We start from the raw sequence: 21,663 nt of genomic DNA, 5'->3' as shown, positions 1-21,663 counted from the left end.
AACGTCACAAGGTACTTATATTCCCGTAAATACTTCGATAGCAATGTCTCATAGGCTAATTTGAAGATTTCTATAAAATATTTTATGGCAAAAATTAATTATAAATCGTATCATTCTATAACAGGTTAAAGTTTATTAATGTTTAGTTTATTAAAAAAGTTTAGTAATATAAGAATTAATGAAAACTTAAAAAAATCAAGTTAATGAATACCAGCTTGTTTAAAATAAGTTCTAAGAGATAAATATCATGATACACTAATATTTATCACGGCTCTTCTGGTAAGTAGCTGTCGATATTTCGCATTTGTCGATGTAAATTCATTCCCGTTTACTACTCGCGCAAACGACTATTATATAAACGACTATTATAAAAACGAAGAGAGAGAGAGAGAGACCTAATTAATCAAATCGCGACTTGGGCATTGTTTGCTACGATTCCTTATCCATCGTAATGACGGTTCAATACCACGGTTACAACGCGGCCAGCGCATGTCTCCATTATTGACATTTGCTGACAGCGAAGTTGCCCATTTGACACTCCGTGTACAGACAGTAATTATGCCAATTAGAACTACTATATACACACAAGGTTAACAACAATTGTAAATACGTACGATGAATTATTGCAGATTGCCGCATGGCATGCCATCCACAACTTTGCGACGATTGCACCGATTTGGAAGCTATATGTACATTCGCCAGCTACTCACCTAAAAATTAAAAAAAAAAAGGTATTAATTACATAAAGTTTAAAGTGAATGCCGCATCGGCCGCCTATCGCCAGCTGCTCGTATTTTCATCTCGCGGCCGCAGAGCGAGAAAGGAATACAGGTTTTCGTTCCGGTATAATTTGAAGTAGAAACTTTACCAATATAAGGCAATTAACAGAGCGAGCCGAATGGTGAATACCAAATGAGAAGAGTGATGCAAGTGCAAACGCGAAACGAGTCCACAAGCAGCGGAGGGGGGGGGGGATTCGACATCGCTGCTGATTTCAACTCCGTTTGATATTTTCGATGAAAATGTTCTACAACTGAATCGCAAAAAGCGCGCAGCTTTCGCTGCTACTTTACATGATATTAATCCGCTATGTCCGATGTGCGATAGTATAGTTCAATTAAAAAAAAAAAGAAAAAACAGTTACACTAATCCTTCCGTCAGATTTTTTTCACGTAATTCTCATCTCCATAATGTAATTACGTTTTATGCATTTCTACGTATCGTGCATCATTTGCATGCGTTTAAACATATTTTTATGAACAGGAAAATATATAGCATTTCTGTTACTAACAAAGACTATGGTGTAGCAGCATCAGTTTAAGTTTCAAATAGATTTTCTATGCATCGTAAATGAGAATAAATGTTAATGTTAATAAGAATCAACCACGGATAATTTCGTTCAATGGCAAGCGTTCAATACTCCTCTGTGATACGCGCACTTTATATATATAAATATTGGTAAATATAATTCTCCTCCCTTTACGAAAGAAAAAAAGACGTCAACAAGTATATACGGGAAAGAAAATGCAGGCAACCTGAGGCATCTCGCAAATAGTCTCTCTCTCTCTCCCTCTGTCTCTCTCTCTCCCCCTCTCTCCCCTCTCTCTCTCTCTCTCCCTCTCTCTCTCTCTCTCTCTCTTCTCTCTCTCTCTCTCCTCTCTCTCTCTCTCTCTCTCATACAATTCTTTCAGATTCGGTCAATTAATTCCCAAAAAATTGAAAAAATTTTGATACCAGCTTCCAAAAGATCGGTAACAAAAAATTATACACTTCATAGCACTCCCCGGAAAATTCTACCCCTGTTTGATCTACAATTCTTTAAAATTCGGTGAATTATTTCCCGAAAAATTAGAAAAATTAGAAAAACCGGTTTCCAAAAAATCAGTAACAAAAAACTATACACATATATAGTGGCACTCCCCGGAAAATTCTACGGTAATTATTTACAAAAAGACCCCACCTGCCAATGACCTTGACCTTGACATATGTTGTCAAGGTCACCCTCCTGAGTGACCTTCAGAAGTTTTTAGCCGGCGGTCGTTATTCGTTAAAAAGTTATTAACAAAAAAAGTTTCGAAAATATAGCAGCTATTTTGAGTATTGGAAGGCATAAATAACTAATATATATGTCGAAATAGTTCACGCATACACTTTTCACGCAAACCGAGGTTTACGCACACCCCCCCCTGCTTTCGGGGGAGGTGCGGTAGCCCCGAAATAGTTCACGCATACACTTTCCCCGGCCCGAAAGCAGGGGGGGGTGTGCGTGAACCTCGGTTCGCGTGAAAAGTGTATGCGTGAACTATTTCGGGGCTACCGCACCTCCCCCGAAAGCAGGGGGGGGTGTGCGTGAACCTCGGTTCGCGTGGAAAGTGTATGCGTGAACTTTTCATGCGTGGAAAGTTAATATGCGAGATGCCACATAGGTTAGTTGACGCGCTTTAAAAGTATTTAAGTGTTTAAAGCGCGTCAACTAACCTATATATGCACTTATATATACTATATTTTCCAAACTTTTTTTGTTAATAACTTTTTAACGAATAGCGAGCGATGGCTAAAACCTTCTGAAGGTCACTCGGGGTCATGACCTTGACAACATATATCAAGGTCATTGAAATCGGTGAGGTCGCCAAACTTTTTTTGTTAATAACTTTTTAACGAATAACGACCGCCGGCTAAAAACTTCTGAAGGTCACTCAGGAGGGTGACCTTGACAACATATGTCAAGGTCAAGGTCATTGGCAGGTGGGGTCTTTTTGTAAATAATTACCAATTCTACCCCTATTAAATATACTTTTAGTAAAAATTATTTTAAAAAATTTCGATACCGGCTTCCAAAAGATCGGTAACGAAAAATTATACACTTCATAGCACTTCCCGGAAAATTCTACCCCTGTTTGATCTACAATTCTTTGAAATTCGGTGAATTATTTCCCGAAAAATTAGAAAAACCGGTTTCCAGAAAATCGGTAACAAAAAACTATACACATAGTGGCACTCCCCGGAAAATTCTACCCCTATTTCATATACTTTTGATAAAAATTCAGTTCAGGGGTTTGGGCTGGGCGTTGATGAGTGAGTCAGTCAGTCAGTCAGTCTCAGGACATCTTCCTTTATATATATAGATATATATATAAATAAATATATATATATATATATATATATATATATATATATACATATATATATATACACACAATACATATGTACAATTTGCTATCGACGCGAAACCTTTCATCTCAAGTGAGAGGTTATTCTCGGCGCTTTCATCGAATTATTCCGTGTAAGCGCGATTTCAAGTACGCATATTGATTCTCGTAAGTACAATATACATCGTTCTCATTCCCTGCGATATGAATAATGCATGAAAGTGATTCTTATCGCGCCAAAGTGGCGCGAACAAACTTCGAACAGTGGAACTTTCGAGGTTTTTTTTTCACCTTACGCTCGTGAATCCGAGGATATTTCAACTTCGACTCTCGAGAGTTACGTCGTTCTGGCAGGCAGGCAGAACAGTAGTCTCACACACATCTATGTGCGGCAAAAGTTCGGCAGACTCGATCAAGCACTTTCACACGGTAGCTTCGTATTTTCCAGCCTCTCTCTTCTCGTTGATGGGCCCCGAGCACCAAACGACGGCGTTTCTTTATTTTATAAAAAAACACCGGGACACAGCAATGCACATGGTTGAACGCGTTAAATGCCTACGAGCATTTTGTCGAAACCATCAACGTCGGAAGCATCCTTTTTTCGGCGCAAGAGTAGAGTCAGTAGAAGCGCGCAGCGAATAAAAGTGAAAAAACGCCGAAACACGCACACACAAAGGCTGTTTTCCAGTAAGGTGACACGGTGCGACACTGTACGACACACTCGAACACAGTGTATGAGTGTTTGTTGGAACGCAAAACTCGACCATTGTGGACACATTTATATTTTCGCAAGGATTTTTCACCAGAATAATTTTAAAGCAGTAAATAAGTTATGTTTAATGTGTGAAAGCAGTAAAAAGGTTATGTTTAAACAAATAAAATAAATAAAAAACTAGTGCTGATATAAAAGATTGGCAACAATGCCTACAGAACACACTCGAACTCTACACCGATGCTGTGTCGAGATGTGCTTCGCTGTGTCGTTGTTGGAAAGCACTGTGTCTGACACTGTGCCACGCAGTGTCGCCTGTGTTCCTTGCTGGAATTCACGCATACACGTCGATGAAAGGAAATTACTATGCTACAAAATAGAAAATATATTTTGCCGCACATACTCCACTGTTAGATCAGGATATATTATTCAAGCGATACGTGACGGAAACGCAGATATCGTGACCTCCATTCCGCTGGAAAAAGAAACGCCAGAGGCACTCCGGGAATGAAAAAAGAGGAAAAGTAAAACGATGCATGGAAAACGTTGCAAACGCGGCTGGGCGTGTCCGGCACGGATCTCCGATCCGCTTTTCCCTTTTTTTTTTTGCCCTGTATCCCACGCGCGTATTTGATAATAGGAGCCGCTCCGCGCTCGTCGTTTTCGTCCATACGTCCGCTCGGCTCGCCACGTCTCTCTTTTCGGACTATACGCGCGGACGATTTACTCGACAGTTCGATTTAGGAGAGCTGTCAAAGACTGAATCACGGTGGCTCTAAAGAAAAAAAGGAGATGAAGGCAACTACGAACACACGAAAACACGTGATACCGACAACTGCACGCACGCAAATCTACGCGCGCAAAAATTGAAAGCTTTATGCGCGCGACCGAATTTACGGTATTCTTTTGCGCGGCGCTTAAAAAGATTAAAGATAATCGTGATGATTTACTGCGGCGATTTGTTCCCCTTATAGCCTCAAGTAATCAAATAGGGGTAAACAGTACAGTTGTTGGTCATCTCTACAATGATTGAATATTTATTACCGTGGGTGAACAACGAAATCGCGACGGCAGACAATGCAAAATTTCTGGAAATAGCAACAACCATGACAATCGCGAGTGTCATTTAACTTTACACGAAAATGCCACCCCCCCCCTTTCTCTCTCTCTCTCTCTCTCTCTCTCTCATATCCTGACTAAAGCACTATATATGTACCTGCACACAAGATAAAGTACCGTTTTAAATCAGGAAAATGAAATTCAAAAAGAAGAAATATGCATAAACCGTTGTCTATAAAAAGACAAATCATACATAATATGTTATAAAATGATACTGAACTCAAGTTTTATTTTTACTGATTCTCGAGCTTCTTCTTATGTCTGTGATAATTTATCTTTTCTTCTTTCTAGTAATTGGTTGCACTCGTACATCCAAGACACCTTAATTTCAAAAAAATAATGAAATAATCCATATGACAGATCATCAAAACGCAGTGCACATCTCGCACGAAAAATGTTCAGTCTTCGAAATCGAAGATACTGACAAAATGTCATCGGCCGCGGCGTTAAAGGTAAAGTAATTAATGTCGACTTATGACGCGAATAAAATCAACAATGAAAGAGAGTTACTATATATTCCTTTAATTTTTTAGACACTTTAATTACATAACGGAAGCATCTTGCAGCTCGCATACTATCACGTAAGTGGTTTGTTGCGACTGCCTTTGGATAACGAATTTAATTCCAACACAAAGGATAACATAAATAACGTGAGCTTTGTTATTAAATCAATTAATCATATTAGAAGCAACAAATGATTTTTTTAATCACGTTAGAAAATTTAATGTATTAATAAGGTGATGAGTAACACTGTGTATCAAGATTAACTGAGGGAAGTGAATTTCATATTGCGATGACGTATCACTCACGTTAGCATAGAAAGGATAATGAGATAGGCAAGGGCGCATCCTTACTGCAAATGAGATGCGCGAGAGCCGTCGGTTGTTTAATGTTTTCCGAGGTTGCTGATGGACGGCTGGCTTATGCGATGATGCGCGCGAATAACGCCACTCGATCATGTCTAGGTTGGATATTTTAGTATCGTAAGCATCAGAGGATGGTATTATAATAAAGATGATAAAAATACGCGTTGTGCTGCAATTAACCCGGATGCAGAATTAATATACGTCAAGAACTTGAGCAAATTGTTTCTTAATTAGCTGAAACTGGTCGTTTCTTTAAAAACGTTTCAAATTAGTTCCTTAACATAAAAAAAAACAGTCTCTTATAGTTTATAGCCGGTTAATTGAAATGTAAAACTGAAATAAAAAATATTAACTATTGAGAGATTCAATTAAAAAGCTACTTGTCTATATACAATGAGTTCCTTTATTTACGCGATGTCAGGTCTCAGAATTCAATTCGGGAAGCGAGTAACGGAAGGTACAAAGACAAATAAGATATAGAGACTGAAGAGAGATATTGGTCGGTGTGGATAACCACTTTACAATAAAAAAATTCCATTAATCAGGAAAGTCCTTTCGATACGATTCTGGTCCGATTAATCTCACGATGCGACGTTATCAGAATTCATGTCGCGCTCTTTGACCGGGAACGTACTTCATTACCGAAACACTACGAAGCTCTTGTGGCCGGTACTACGGCGCGCGACGTTTTCATAACTTTACAGAAAAGATTAAGTCCCGAGCGAAAGCCATGCAGCGGAAAAAAGGTTTTCGAGGAGGAAGAATCTCGTCGCTTAAAGGTGAGTGGCACGGCGTGGACGAGAACGAGGACGAGGACGAGGACGAGAATGAGAACGAGAACGACATCGACCGCGATCGGTGCTCGTTCTCGGCAAGATCGCCTTGAGCTCTCCGACGGAAAGTTCAAGTTTCGCAGAAACCATCCAACGATAGGATGGTAGGATGAGTAGGTACTTGAGAGATCCAATATACCGAGGACGGTTCTCCCCAAAGCAGCTGCCGCGGCAGTGTGTTGCTGGTTCCCGTAAATGTAATTACGGGAAAATTACGTATCGCGTTCCTTTTGGTGCCCAACCGCACGACGCCGACACCGAGATTACTCACGCTAAGAATTTTTAATAACGACGAGTACGTCATCGAGGAAATTCGCTCTCGCCCGCCCTCCCTCCGACCGGGCGGCCCGCCCGTTCGCTAACTCACCCACCACCGGCGGCGACGCGGCAATTGATCCAGATATTCCCGGATGCGGTTTTTCAACACACGTCGGTCGGTGCTGAAGGCTGGAGGCTGGAGAGCGAAACTCTCAAGTGCCATCGCACTTTTTGTTGCTAGCTGCAATTCTCCGGAAACGACGAAAGACTTATCAGCGAAGGGAGAATTTCGGTATAAGCCCGCCACACATTGGTATATATCGGGAATCAATAACAATAAGCAGTGATGGAGATCGATATAAGCCGCTGATCGATGAGGCCAAACTTAATGGAGAACGATCCTAAAGGGAATAGATAAACGGATTGTTATTACATTGGCTGGGGCCTTCAGGACACTCTCACATGTGTGATTTATCGACATTTTCACTCAGACAAGAGATTCACATTAAAAAAACGAACATCAGACGTTTTAAAAAAACTAAATCAATTTCGCAAACTACTTTAGGCTGCAACCACGATTAATATCGGTCGACGTAATGCCTTCGGATCCATGTGGCACCACGTCGTTGTCGCGTTAAAAGACAAGCTAAGGACGGCTCTTAGCGCGCATTAAACGTGCCATCTTTTAACCATCAAGGAGACACGATGCGAAAGCGCAGCAAGGGGATTCATCGTACCGGCAAATAAATTTCTTCGGCAGATTTTCACAGGGTCGCGCGCGTGCACGGGGACGCAAATTACCTGAGAGAGGTCATGCCTCTCCAGGCTGCGGAATGCGCCGCGCGAACGATATTTCTGCTCCGTTATACTTCCGCGTGAATGTGCATGGTAAAAGGGACGCCGTCGTTCTTTATAAAATGCGCTTTCGGTATTCCTTCCATCGCGCGCTATGACGCCATAGAAAATTTCATACGTGTATTTCACGTATGGAAGAGAGAGAGAGAGAGAGAGAGAGAGAGAGAGAGAGAAAGAAAGTGTAAAAAAAAGCACAGCCTGTTCGCGTGGCTTACAGATGCGGAATATTAAACAGCTGATGGGACGAGCATGAATCTCCTGTCAGGCGACGACGATGCTGCGCGACATGTATATCGGAATTAACAATTCGACAGATCTGGCGCACGCCCGATTTTTCTATTGTTACGGAAAACAGAAAAAAACCATTTTCAGGGGTACTGACGCGTAAAATAGGTATTTTATAGTAATATTTAGAGAGTAGAGAAATGTACGCACATTCATAATCACATACACACACACACACAGAGTTGGAAAAAATAATATGAATAACAAAATCAATGCATCAAAATTATTTAAAAATCTTTTTGTGATTCTCTGCTATTGCAATTCGTTAGAATTGCGCGCGCGCGAAATGTGTAATATAATAAAAAGAAATAAAAATAGAATGAAATAACCTGAAGCTTCACTCGAAAGGTAAAATTGTTCACAGCATTTGAGAATTGACACAGATGTATCCGGATACTGCTTAGAAATCTAACGAACCACCTATATGGTCGACTTAAAATTACATGTCGCTCGATCATTTCTTGGCGAGGCGTGTGAGAGCATCGCGATACGCCGCGTATCTAGAGGAATGGCAGCTTGTTGGGATGGCCGCGGGCAACATTGACCGATCGTTTTATTAACCTGATCTTTGGCAAAGTAATAGTCATTTTTCTACGGGTCACCCTCATAGACCGCCGCCACCGTCATCGTCGTCGTCGTCGCCGCCGCCGCCCGCCGCCGCCGCCGCCGCCGCCACTGCCGTGACAGCGGCCTGTCCGATGACCCCGATCCATTATCCGCCGGTTGACAGCGCAAACAGCGTCGTCGTGCTCCTCGCCTACGACCAATGCATTTCAAATAGAGAGGCGTTTACGGCGTCGAGGCTTGTATACAGCGTCGCACGAGAGAGAAAGGGCCAGTGTAAATAGTACAGAGTGTACAGGATCAGACCTACTATATCTATTATAGAGATCACTTTGACAAAATCGGGAAACAATACCGACATCTCGTAATGCTCCGCGTCAAAAAATATTATATTCATCTCAATGTATTCTTTAATATTCTTAAGTAAGTTTTATACAGTTTGCGGTGCGTATTATTCTGATTATTCCAGCGAAGAGGCTGAGTAAAAGAAAGCTGCGTTTTCGTAGAAAGGGAGAGACAGAGAGAGAGAGAGAGAGAGAACGCTTGACGTAAACACTTTGATGGCGCCAACGGCGAAGAACCCGACAGGAATTCATTAGCGAACTCTCCTTCCAAAGCATAGCGTACGGCGTTTAAAGAAATTACTCTGAGCACTTTAAGAGAACCTATTACTATGAGGTTTCTCGTTACGGTGGTGCGACGCAAACACACAGTAAACACACTTGAAAATCTTTTAATTAAATCGAACCAGGCGTTCGTTCGCACGCCGATGAGACAGATGAACCGCGTCACGTCATGTCGCGTAGATTACCTCACGAAAAATCGACATATTTTTCAACGAATGAGAGAGAGAGAGAGAGAGAGAGAGAGAGAGAGAAAAAAAGTGTTATACAAAGAGAGTAGTTCTTCGTATTTCCTTTACGCATTCCTGTGCGAAGGTGTATTCGGTATGTTGTCGAGACTAAAAGACGCGAGACCCCGGAATGCACAGTCGCATGGCGGCAATCTCTCTGGGATGCTACATCTGCATGCCGCGACGACACATCATTCTCGTTCGAGACGAGAAATATCTTGTATTCGATAAATCTGTTCACATTCGCAGTGTAAAGCCGATTACTCATCTGGTTTCAAAATAGTATATAAATAATAGAAAGATACATTAATTAATACAATGTTAATGAACATTGGTAAATATAACATTAAGACAAACTTTAAACAATTTTGCCCACTATCCGAATTGTTTAACTACGAATGTGCACTATCCGAATCATTATTGTCCTCGCAGAGTATTTTCCGATATTTCCAGATGAGCATATTTTCATCAGCGCAGAATGCCACCTTGTTCGTTTTGTCGAGCAACTCTCTTTGACAGAAATGTTCATCTCTTAACTTCGATTAACTTTGTAACAAGGCGCAAATCAAAGCGCCAACTACATTACGTTCAGGATTAAAGTGTTAATTAACATCGTAATAAAGTGCGTGACACGATGTTAAAGCGATCGGTTGAATACTTTGAGTATTACGCGGTCTGAAATTCTAATTTCAATTGTAAGTGTGAAGCGAGAAGTCATATGAAAGATATTGGACAATCTTTTAATAGGTAAATATTTATTTCATTAATATTATGCGAAATAATTTGTTCAAATATGGAGGAAGACTGAAATTTCGCTTTATCGTTACTTCGTAGTTGCAAAATTCAGCAAATCGCGGTAGAATTTGCTCTGCACAACGAAGGAAAGAGATTTCGGATTAAGTGGCGAGTGACGGAGGGTTGGCACCGGATTAACCCTTAACACTTCTGTATTTTCTCATCGAAGGCGAGTAGGAACCTCGTCTTTCGAGACTTAAGCCTTTGATGACCCATCGAAAACCTTTCCGAGCGTGATCGAAATGTGAATCTCGTTCGGTTCACATGGCCCGTGGAAAATTTGACGTTTCAAAACTGTCGCTATCACGAAAATTGCAATATTATCTCAATAAAACAAAATGTAATTAAAATATGCAAATAATACGAAAAGTCAAAAAGATTAAAACGTGCGGAATTAAATCTTCAATAAAATATTAACGAAATTTAATAACGTAGTCGCAAAGTGACGTTAATTACAAATTAATTAAAAACATTTAATAAAAATGACATTTTCATTGCCCTGATGATTTAAATAATGATTGAAATAAAACATTATTTCTATAGCACATTATTATCGACGTCCAACATTTTTATATAAGTAAGTGTTCAAGGAAATATAAAATTACGTTCCTCTTTGATGAGAGCTACTATAGTTACTATATTGATTACATGTTAATGAACAATATAAATTTTGTTGTGTTCTCTAACGGCTATTATCCGTAAAGCATCGCTGATGCTATCAATGACGCGATACTCGAACGGCGCGACAAGACGCTCACATTATAATGCACTTATAACTTGTTCCTCCGAGCATGTTAACTCTCTCTGTTTCGAGATTACGTAACACGTTGCACAACTTGTATGGCAATGTTGTTGGTGCAACTTTTCCCCGCCTAAGAGGGTACATCGCCAATTCACCCCCCGTAATGTGCGTCGCGATGATTAACATCGCCCGTCATTTAAACCGTGAACAAAAGCAATCCATATAGAACATGGCGTCATTTAACACGCTCCATTAATTAAAAGCAACGCGCATTTTTCTCTCACCCTTTCCGCCGCGCGTAATAAACATGCGTATATTATAATAGTTTACACGTCGCATTTCTCGCGTTTCTTTCCCGCGATAAATACTTGATTATTTCGTTAAATAGACTGCGACAAAAAAATAGCAATAACCGTCTCTTGGCAGATAATGCTATTATAATATAATATTAGATATATTATATTATGTCCGATAGTTTCTGATTTATGTATAAGAGCGATGTGTATATCTGTTATAATAGATATCACCAGAAATATCACGCTAATGATACGTCTCATTAAATTCTAACGAAAGCAACTGCGCAGCATGCGAGCGAAAGGCAGTATTAATTACCTTTAACGACGTAACATAATCTAACATCTTGGTTCCCTTAAGGGATTGGTGTTTGAGTTAGAACGGTGGGTTGTTTGAGGTCGGATAGCGCATCTAATCACCCTGCGCGAGTGATGCTACAAGCTTGATTAGTCCCACACACTCACACATTATATGATCGATATTCTACGGACTTGTCATGTGCAAAAACAATCAAAAAATTGTTTCTCGTCGCGGTGACACGTCCAATTAATTTAAATTTAAATTTATTCATGTTATGCGTTTCAACACTTTATATTTATGTAAATTATATGTGCTTCCCTGATGTATCTTACGCTTTTCGTAAATGTTAAAAAAATGGTGGAAAATGGTTTGATCCTTAATATACCGAAAAGTAATTTAAGTGTTAAACAATACTTTCCATTCCTCTCCACCAGCGTGAAACGAACGGATATTTTATAAAGTAACTCGTATTTTGATGCAAAGTTTGGCGAGATAGTTTAGTGTCGTATACTAACAACATAGTTATACACGCTAAAAGTTTACTTCACCTCGCAACTGTATTATCTATAACGGAGCATTATCTTCGAGAAGAAATTCTCCCTAAGAATCTCTCCGAAACTCATCAAGAACGTCTATAAATGCGATTTAATCTGGGTAGAGTGAGCCATACTCCGAGACCAAAGTTTTACTATTCGGCATTGGATTCGAGTTTCGAAACGCTCGTATACTCCCTTTTCGATTTGTCACCAAGCGAAGTGCGCGGAGTTTTTAGAAGTCGTGCACCGCGCAAGGAAAGTGATTAATCGTTCCGATGGGCACCGCACCGCTCATTTGTATACCTACATTTCAGTACGCTGTAAAGTTCCGACACAAAGTTCTAGCACGACAAACTCACGTACATACAACAAAGGTAGTTTCTCGTTCCAAATCTTAAGGAAACGATGAAATTGTCTTTACTCGAAATATCATTACTCGCACGATGAGCGCACGTATTATACATTTTTTATTTAAATTTCACTCACAAATTGAGGAATAATGAACGATAAATATTGTTTACTATTAAGTAACAAAATATACGGATGCAAAAGTACAAAGCTATTAATACTATTTAGTAAATTATTCAGAAGAGAAGAATGACCGATTAATTAATTGCGAATTTAAATTCAAATTTTCGCTGTTCTATATAATAATGAAAAATTAAGTGAAAAATTAAATTTGCTTAATTTGATCACAATGAGGTTAATATGTACTACACAGCAGAACGTCGATTATAAGTACCTTTAATAATTAAAACTCTAATGAATAGGATCTCTATCAGGCAGAAATTTACCTTTTTTCTGCAGTTCTTGCGTTTTTCTTGCATGATTCCAAATTTTTAATCCGCACTGTGTATTCAAACAAAAGTCTTTTAGACGACTTCGAGACAAGAACTGCGTGCAACTCGGCAACTCGGCCAAACTAAAATTGCAGTGGTTGTCGTTGAAGCATTTAGTGGATAACCCGTGGTGCGGCGAAGACAGCTTATCCCTGCCGCATTAAAACTTTAATGTTCCCTGTAGACGCAGAGATGGAACGAAATGGCAGCGGATAGCGTGCAGAAAATTCGCGGTTTTCGACACTTAATGCTTAACGACACGAGCGCGAGTGGCTTTCGCCAGATAAAACCAATTTTGCATTTTAAGACATCTGCAGCAAGCAAGTGAATGGCACAAGCTTGCGCGAGGTCGAGTTTTGCGATTGTTATATTTTTTTGTGGCGGGTAAATTACTAAATACGACAAAACGACAAAACAAATAGTTGTAACTGCGTAATAGCCACTAACTGCGATGCGGTTCGCTTTGCGCTATCGATAGTAAATTTCACGCGCGACACAAAGTACAAAAGGACAACGAAAACTTGCTCGTAACGGAGGACGTTGATGTAATAGCATCGATATATCGGCACGAACGAGCATCGAGGCTTCCGCATGACACGGCCCCGGGATCGTACATAAGCGCCAGCTCGAACAAATGACCGTCCATCGCGGGTTGTTGCGGAAGGGCACGACATCCGGTTCTACAGGCGAACGGAACGTGTGATCGATCATTATTCGAGCGCCACGGCCGTCTCCTCCTTTTGCTTCTATTTTTCGCGTCACTCTCACATATACTTCAACTTCTCGCTGTATCTTGCGTCTATCATCTCTTTCCGAAGGCCGGCTTATTTTGCCAGTTAATTTTCATAACTGCAGTTTAAGATCCGAGCACGGTGCGGAACTCGGCTAAAATATTTGTCCCGAACGAACCATATAGGACGATTTGGGAATTATTTTCAAACCTCTATTAATACATGTTTCTCTTAAGCAATCGTGTGCTGATTTAAAAAAAGATATTAAATTTCTTAATCCTTCAATATGGAAATCTGTTGAGATAAATTACGAATAAGTGGATGAAAAATTTATGAATAGACAAATGGAATAAATATAATTTAAAATCGAGTAACAAGGATTACTTTTTTTCCTATTGCGTGAGAGAGAGAGAGAGAGAGAGAGAGAGGGAGAATTTGCTACAGAGCTTTGGAAACATCTTTGGTTCAAGCTAAAAGAGATATAATTGAGAGATCTCATTTTCGCACTTCTCGTCGATCAATTTACCCGATTTCAGTAATAATTTTGAAAGGATGCAACGATGAGGTCGCGGCTGTCACTATGCTGACGTAAAGCAAAGCGGACGCAAATTGGTATCGGAATTCCATTACGCTGCAGATAGGTGCGTGCGCGTGCGTGCATGTGGACCGACCTAATTCGATCGAAATGATCCTTAAACAGGGTTTATAGGGTCCTTAGAATTTCCATGAATACGAGAAGCTGCAATAGCGAGCAAAGAGCAACGTCGCGTCGTTTGAAGAGACTCGACTTCTACGTTGGCCGATAATAGACCCCGGCGAATCTGCGCTCTAGATTGATCACTGTTGATGACCTAGTCAACGCTAGGGGTCTGCGTAAACGTGAACAACCGAGTATCGCGTTCGCGATTGCAGCATTCACTTTGATTTTGATATCCAGAATCCAGTGAATAGTAGCAAAAGATACCATTCATCGACGCAAAAAACTTATCGATCGTGAATGCAAGATCGAACTGCAGTCGAAATGTACCAACCACCCTGCTTTTCATTTCCGGTATCCGGATTTATATACGAATTGCCTTTCTCAGTTTGACCTAGAATCGAAATAAATCTTCCATCTATCTATATCCATTATTAATTTTAACGGATTACGGAAATATCTGTTCAACTCATCAACTTCCTGTCAAACTCATTTTACTCATTATACAGTTGCAGCCAGTCTTTTCAGATTATTTACGTATTTCGAAATTACGTAACGTGTTTCAATTTCAGTCAAACGTCTCTCCCCCTTTAATCTTGATGCAATAATCATTCACGATCAGTTCATATAGTTTTCACCGAAAATGCAGCGTGACTAATGTTGATGGTCCAGCACATCTTTTCATGGCCGTGCCATATCGTACCTATATTAGGAGCGGAAAGTAAGGGGGCTCCGTAATTATGACGCCATTATCGTCACGCCGAGAGCGCTTAATTACACGGCGTTAGCGGCTCGGGCATACGTTGCGAAGCGAGTTACGTTAAGACGCTCGCGGGAATACTTACTCGGGAGACGTGGCGAGGGCGGAGGCCGCGGGTCGCATCGTGGAGATGGAAGTAAACGGCAGTATCTGACATAATTTTAACCCGTTGGGTCGTGTTAATTACAGGACGCGTCGGCGTCGTGTACGTGTGGCAGCTTCTCAACACACCGTGACTCGAATCGAGACCCAAATCATAACATCGGCTTTTCTTTCATTATATACGTTACATCAAGAAAAATATCTGCGATATTAATGTATCAAAAAGACGAAAAAAAAAACTTGATAAAAAGATATGGCAAGGGTTTACACAAAGCTATTGTACTCGGAGACTATTTTTAATCTGTCACAACTGTATTTATCTCACCTTCCAATAATATTTAAGAATCTCTGTTATTATGCTTATTCATATTATATTATATCTTCTATTATATGTATATATATTCTAATATATTATATCTCATTATTTAAATTATGATAATGAATTTGTGTTGAAACAAATTTTCTCTAAAATTTAACATTTCTGAAATAACACATATATCAATGTGTCATCAGTCTATCAATAAAAGTCTATCAATAAAATAAACATCTGGGAAATATACATATTTCCCAGAGGGGATGTCGTGCGGACGATCACGTTAATTGGACTGCCTTCGATACGTTTGTTATAACGATCATTATGATAACGGGGCGGCCTATCGTAAAAATAGTACGTGTGTACCTTACTTCAACTTATTTCCTGCGAAACTCCTTGCTAATGATGGAAGAATGCAGGCACCATTTCGCAGAAGACAAGCAAAGCGAAACGTACAAACAAAACTACAAATAGATCCGTTGCTATACGTACAGACACAGTTGCGGGTAGCGGGTACACATTGTAAGATCAGGCTAAGTGCTACATCTTATTTCTTTGCCAAAGCATATGCACTGTTGGTCATTAATCCAACGAAAGATGCAGAAAGCATTAACAAAAGTTTCTTTTCTAGTTATACAGCACCAGTTTATTTAATTAAACATCATATACGGTTACGCACCTGCCTGATTGATGCGTGATCGTGGCACCAGCACGATTACATCGGCACAATTTTACGTCGGTGAAATATTAACCAGTAAAAATCTAAGATGCGCGAAAACTAATGAGCGGTAAGCGCACACTTAAATACGTTCGTACGTGCACATACATACATGCGAGTGTACGCATGTCCCGCGATATAACGCGGTTAACCACCACGCAAACGACCCACCTTCCATAGGCTCTTTCGCTAACGATCGCACTCCAAATTACAGGGCAAATCTGGGGCATAGCCGCAATACGGCATTTCGGCTGGAATATGAGACACGGGCTGAAGGAGCCCTCCGCGAAGAACGAAACGACTCTCTCGTCCGCGTCGGGTCGTTCGTTCGCGAGGATAACGAGTCGGTGACGGGACTTCCGCGAGAGCTGTTATTTTTCGATGCCAAAACGGAAGTCATACCGAAGCGCGATCATTTATACTCGGGAATAACGCGTGACAAACAAGCGGACAATGGCGAATAATGACGACTGACTGTTAAAACAGAATTGCGACACGTTCGAAAAATCGTGATAAATTCGTAAAAATGCGTTCGCCATTGCCCGACGCTTTATGTTTCAGGGTCATTTAACTGCCCATTCTCCGGCGCGTTCTATATCGCTAAATAGAATACAAATTGCGTCATAGAGCAAATTAGCCTGGTAACACGTTTTCGCTTAATTGCGGCAAATATAGTCTCCCCTCCAGGTACCGGCTACCGAGAGCGTGCGTCGCGCAGCTGATAATTCGCGAGATAATTCGCGAAATTTCAGAGTGGATTTCTCGGTATTACAGCAGTCGATATAATTGACGAGCAGCGGGCATGGCAGTCTATCACAGCGTGAAATTGAATTAAAGCACTGTCGGTTGACAGTCCCGGTCCCGCTCCCCGGTCCGGTACAACTGTTACTACAAATTTGTACGACATGTTTAACAATGTTCACAGCACGACGCCTCGTGTCAACGGATATGATAATCGTACATCGGAAGTTACATCCCGGATCGGTTTGCCCTTATTTTTTCAGGAAACACAATTTATCGGCAAACGCGACGACGAGCTCGCACGTCGCGTCGTTAATAGCGTGCCGATCAACCTTGTTGTCGTTTAATTCAAGTCGCGGTGACGATATTGCTGTTTAATCATACGTAATTGCATACCGCGCGGTTAGCACCATTCAGAATGATCCCAATAGTCGTCGAACCGAATATTCGAATCGCGATTTCGCTGCACTGCAATATTTCCAGAATTTATTTCGGAATCCGAGTAACGTCAAACGTAAAATCAAATTTATTATTACCAACCAAACAACTTGGTGAAAAGTTCTTTTGGAGATGTTTCCATAAAACAGTTTGATTTTAGAACGTAATTGCGACAAGACCAGCGAGAACCTTAGTAATCGAACAAAACGTCAAAAGATATTTTCCGCTCGGCGATCGATCCGCCATCGTTAACTAGAACAAGCAAAGAGTTATGGTACTCGTGATATACTTCTATTCCCCAAGATCGATTTAAAGTTCGTACATCCCGACAGAGCTCGGACCTTCTGAAATCCGAGAAACGTGCTGAAATAGCGAAATCCTAGGCAACTTCGTACTTTCAATGAGCGCCGATAAAACTGAAATTGCTAACAAAGCGAGGTAAGTACGCCAAACATTATATTCAAAGCACATAATTGCTTCTCAACAAATATATGCAAATTATATAAGAGTTATGATTAATAATTTTTTAAAAATCTTTAAATAACTTTCACACTTTTTAAAAATTTATCTATCGAAACTCTATAAAATTAATGGCATGTACTTTACAACACAAAGGAATATATCAGGAAGCACTTCTTTCTCTTAACTTAGTAGCTACGTCTTGAAATTTAAATTAAAACTTAAGAAGTCAAAGAGATGTCGCGGAAAAGTAAATTTGCAAAAATGTTCCTCGCTCGGAATTGCCCGAACAGCATTGTGAAATTTCATTGGGGAATCGCGTGAATAGTAATACGGGTTGTATAAATTCGCGAGAAGCGAATTCGTCCGTTAAGAGAGAACCAACTCAAACCGAGCGGGTCACCAAGTTCTTTAAACGTAACATAGTGCCCGCGTCTCAGCTCGGAAGCAGCCCGAGGATTTAAGTTCAAAAACTTCGAACTTTGTCTAATTACGGTTTGCAAAGATCTTGATATTCGTAGCACCTCGCCCGTACATCAACTCGAACACATCGATTAAACATTAAACTAATATCTGCATTAAATACCTACATAAATGTTAGTTTTTAGCTTCTAAAAAAGCTCTAAAATTAATGATAAAACAGCATAAATAAAAACTGCTTTCCAAAAAATATGAATAAACGACATTATAATAATGTATCATTTTTGCAACGTATATAATATAAATGTGCGCTCTTTTAAATATTGAACTTAATTCTTCCCAATTTTTTTTGCACAAATTTTATTTCGCACATTTATTTAGTCACCTATTTATTTGTTTTTCCAAGTCGATTTCAAATTGACCACAAAATCTCTCTTCGCGGAGTATAAATGTAAATTTATCGTTACTCTGCAGAAACTTAAATTGGACGGTACTTGGGCTGCAACGCTGCATCCAGTGCTATATAGACACTAAGAAAAATCCGCTTTACGAATTTTTACGATATTATTCCTGCCAATGGCGTCCTCGTGAAAATTCCCACGATGGCTAGACGATGAGAATGTAACGATGTGTGCACATGTAATACACACAAAACGAAGATAGATGTTCTAACGCAAGAACAAAATCAGGAAATATGATTCAAGTCATATTTGATATGGAGCGTGTCGCGCTCCATTGAATATGGGCTGACACAAATATTTCGAGCATCGAATGTCAAACGAGCTGGCAAAACGTAGCGAAGCGAAACGGGATTATTGTAGCGTACGAAAAGCAAATTGAGACTTTAACGTTCCTTACTCGTAGATGCGCTACGAACGCACATGGTATCGCTTTAACGAAAAAGAAGTAAAACCAGAGACTCCAAGAGACATATTTACACATTTTAAATAAGGTAAATAAACCGAAATAAATTCTGAAATAATAAAGTCTCGATGTTTCTAAATAGCTAATAGATATGAATATACGTAGAGGATAAAGAGTATTAATTTAACTTCAAATATATCGTGCAATATCATTATTGAAACCCGAAATTGGAAATTATTTAGAGGCAAACGCGTAAAATTTTTATCTACTAATAATTCTCTATAATCTGCTAATTATTACACAAAATCAGTATCGTAGTTTCGATTACAGTTACCGAATGTATCATAACTCGTCACAAGTTAAAAGAGGAAATCAGATTCGAAATATTCGGATCAACGATAATGATTACGCAAATAATTACATATTGCAATGAAATAGCATCGATTACATTTAGTAATAATTAATCGTTCACGCCGGATTTTAATGAAGGATGTCCCCACAAGAAATCGATAACATCGTTTCCGCGCTCCGTTCGACGTGAACGCGCGCATTTCGGGACCTACGCTATACGACGAGTTATCGCGACGCGGACGATATTTCGTTGTCGGGCTCGATAATGTTATCGGTAATATGCTCGCTAACATACCGGAGGGAAACACGCGGTCGTCTATTCGACGGCAATACACTCTCTCGTACTCTCTCGTGTATGATCGAACGCAGCAGGCAGATAGAGGTATTCGTATCGGCGTATTTAAGTTGGAGGCATTCTCCAATAACAGGAATAGGAGCCGCCCTGGAATCCAGCATAAATACGCCATGGCATCTTCTCCTATATTGCTTTACTATTTGGCTGAATGCGGCTCGGAAAAATTCACGAGGAGTTCGTCGTACGCGATTTCTCCCCCGCGTCCCCTAAGCCGCGGTAAGCACATCGATAAATGATGTGAGTTATGCACGCGATAAGAGATAAGAGAAAAAATATGTTTTATCTTCAAATAGACATATTTTCATGGGACTGCGTATACGACAGTAAGCTACGATATCATTGAAACGAATTTTTCTCAACACGGTTCGCATTTTACACAGTTTATCCTTTACATTATTACCATTGTATTATATACATTGCATATATATAAATATACATTGCTTATTTGTATTTTTCTTTTCAAACAAATTAGTCTACCTCGCTGACAGTTTATCGCCTGCCAAGGAGTACGTGTCTTTGACCAATATCAAGGTTGATGTTTCAAGGATCTAATATCATTTGGCAATTCGCCCCATCTCGCCGTCTTTCGCGAAAGAAAACTAATTACTTGCTCCGTTAGTTTTAAGAAGCGTCTAAAACATTCAGTCAAACCTCATCTGCAGTTACGCATTCTTGCTGCATTGTTGCATGCCAGGCTCTACCTCGATCGCTCGTTGTATAAATTGGTCGCGTTTGGGATGCTTGGAATTTTCTAGGTATTCAAACGCTGCGAGGAACTGAAAAGTAACATTTTCACCACGATGTTTGGTGTGGAAAGCTCGTCTAATATTTCGCCACGAAAGCTACATTTTAATGTAACGTCTCCAATCCGTTCTGCTTCTTTGGCAAAATGCCAAATTGTGTTCCCTAACGTGAAATTCTAATGGACTTTTTAACACTATGTAATTTAAACATTTTAAGGCATGCATGGATACGTATTATCGGAGTAGATTAAAGCGGACGCAGCAGCTTGGAAGACATCGAACCGCACATCTTTTCCTACTGCGCCAAAAAAAGCGCTCCAGCATTTCATAGAAAAGATCCAATATTAAATTTGAAAAGATTCCGCGCTTATCCGATAACAAAACGGATAATCCATGATAACATAATTCATCACGTGGTCGAATTGATGCAATTGCATTATAGGCAGTAAAATATCCCTCGGCGGCAATCAATGAATGCCTTCATCGAGGACTTAATCTAATTGCTAAATCGAGCGTTCGCAAGCCGAAATTCTCGCAAAACAAGCTCGTTATGCGATTTCGAGAATTTAACTTTGCTCTACAAAATACGAATCCGCGGCGAAAAGAATACGGCGTTTACGGTGATACGGGACGTCTTAACTCGGCCAATGTCTTCGCGTCTCGCGTAAATTACGAGCGCGACGAAATTGCCTTTGCTCTGGAGAGTTGCGAAAAATCGTCGACCGCGAGCGACCGCCGTTTTCCAAAGTGAACGGCTTGGTGGCCACTGCGGTAACGAAGTTCGCGGTATAACCGAGCGGCGATATTTTACAGCGGATAAACTAAACACGATAAAATGCTGCAATGGCTGCTTCGTTACAAGCGCGGCGAAAAGTTTTCTTTTGCCGTAATTTGCCGCGCGATTTTGTGGCGAGTTTTCTTCGCACCGCAAATTTTCGCGGTTTTACTCTTTCGTTGATATTTCCGTATAC

The 21,663-nt window shown here is 40.2% G+C and overlaps 1 protein-coding gene and 1 long non-coding RNA gene across 4 annotated transcripts in view; one reads left to right on the top strand and one right to left on the bottom strand.

Annotated features, from left to right (window-relative positions):
- The window catches only part of LOC139814116 (uncharacterized), a 193,316-nt gene extending 181,340 nt beyond the window's left edge, over positions 1–11,976 (top strand). Inside the window, exons 5-7 of the long non-coding RNA XR_011732338.1 lie at positions 5,272–5,432; positions 5,514–5,561; positions 8,442–11,976. This is a non-coding gene — a long non-coding RNA (uncharacterized lncRNA). The remainder of the gene's footprint in view (positions 1–5,271; positions 5,433–5,513; positions 5,562–8,441) is intronic.
- LOC139814115 (neurotrimin) overlaps positions 1–21,663 on the bottom strand; it is a 278,622-nt gene that overhangs the window by 198,014 nt on the left and 58,945 nt on the right. The gene's annotated exons all lie outside the window — the stretch shown is intronic.

The sequence above is a fragment of the Temnothorax longispinosus genome, chromosome 6 (assembly GCF_030848805.1).
Source record: "Temnothorax longispinosus isolate EJ_2023e chromosome 6, Tlon_JGU_v1, whole genome shotgun sequence".
NCBI lineage: Eukaryota > Metazoa > Arthropoda > Insecta > Hymenoptera > Formicidae > Temnothorax > Temnothorax longispinosus.
Note: the sequence above shows the minus strand (reverse complement) of the source record. Positions and strands in the feature narration are given on the sequence as shown.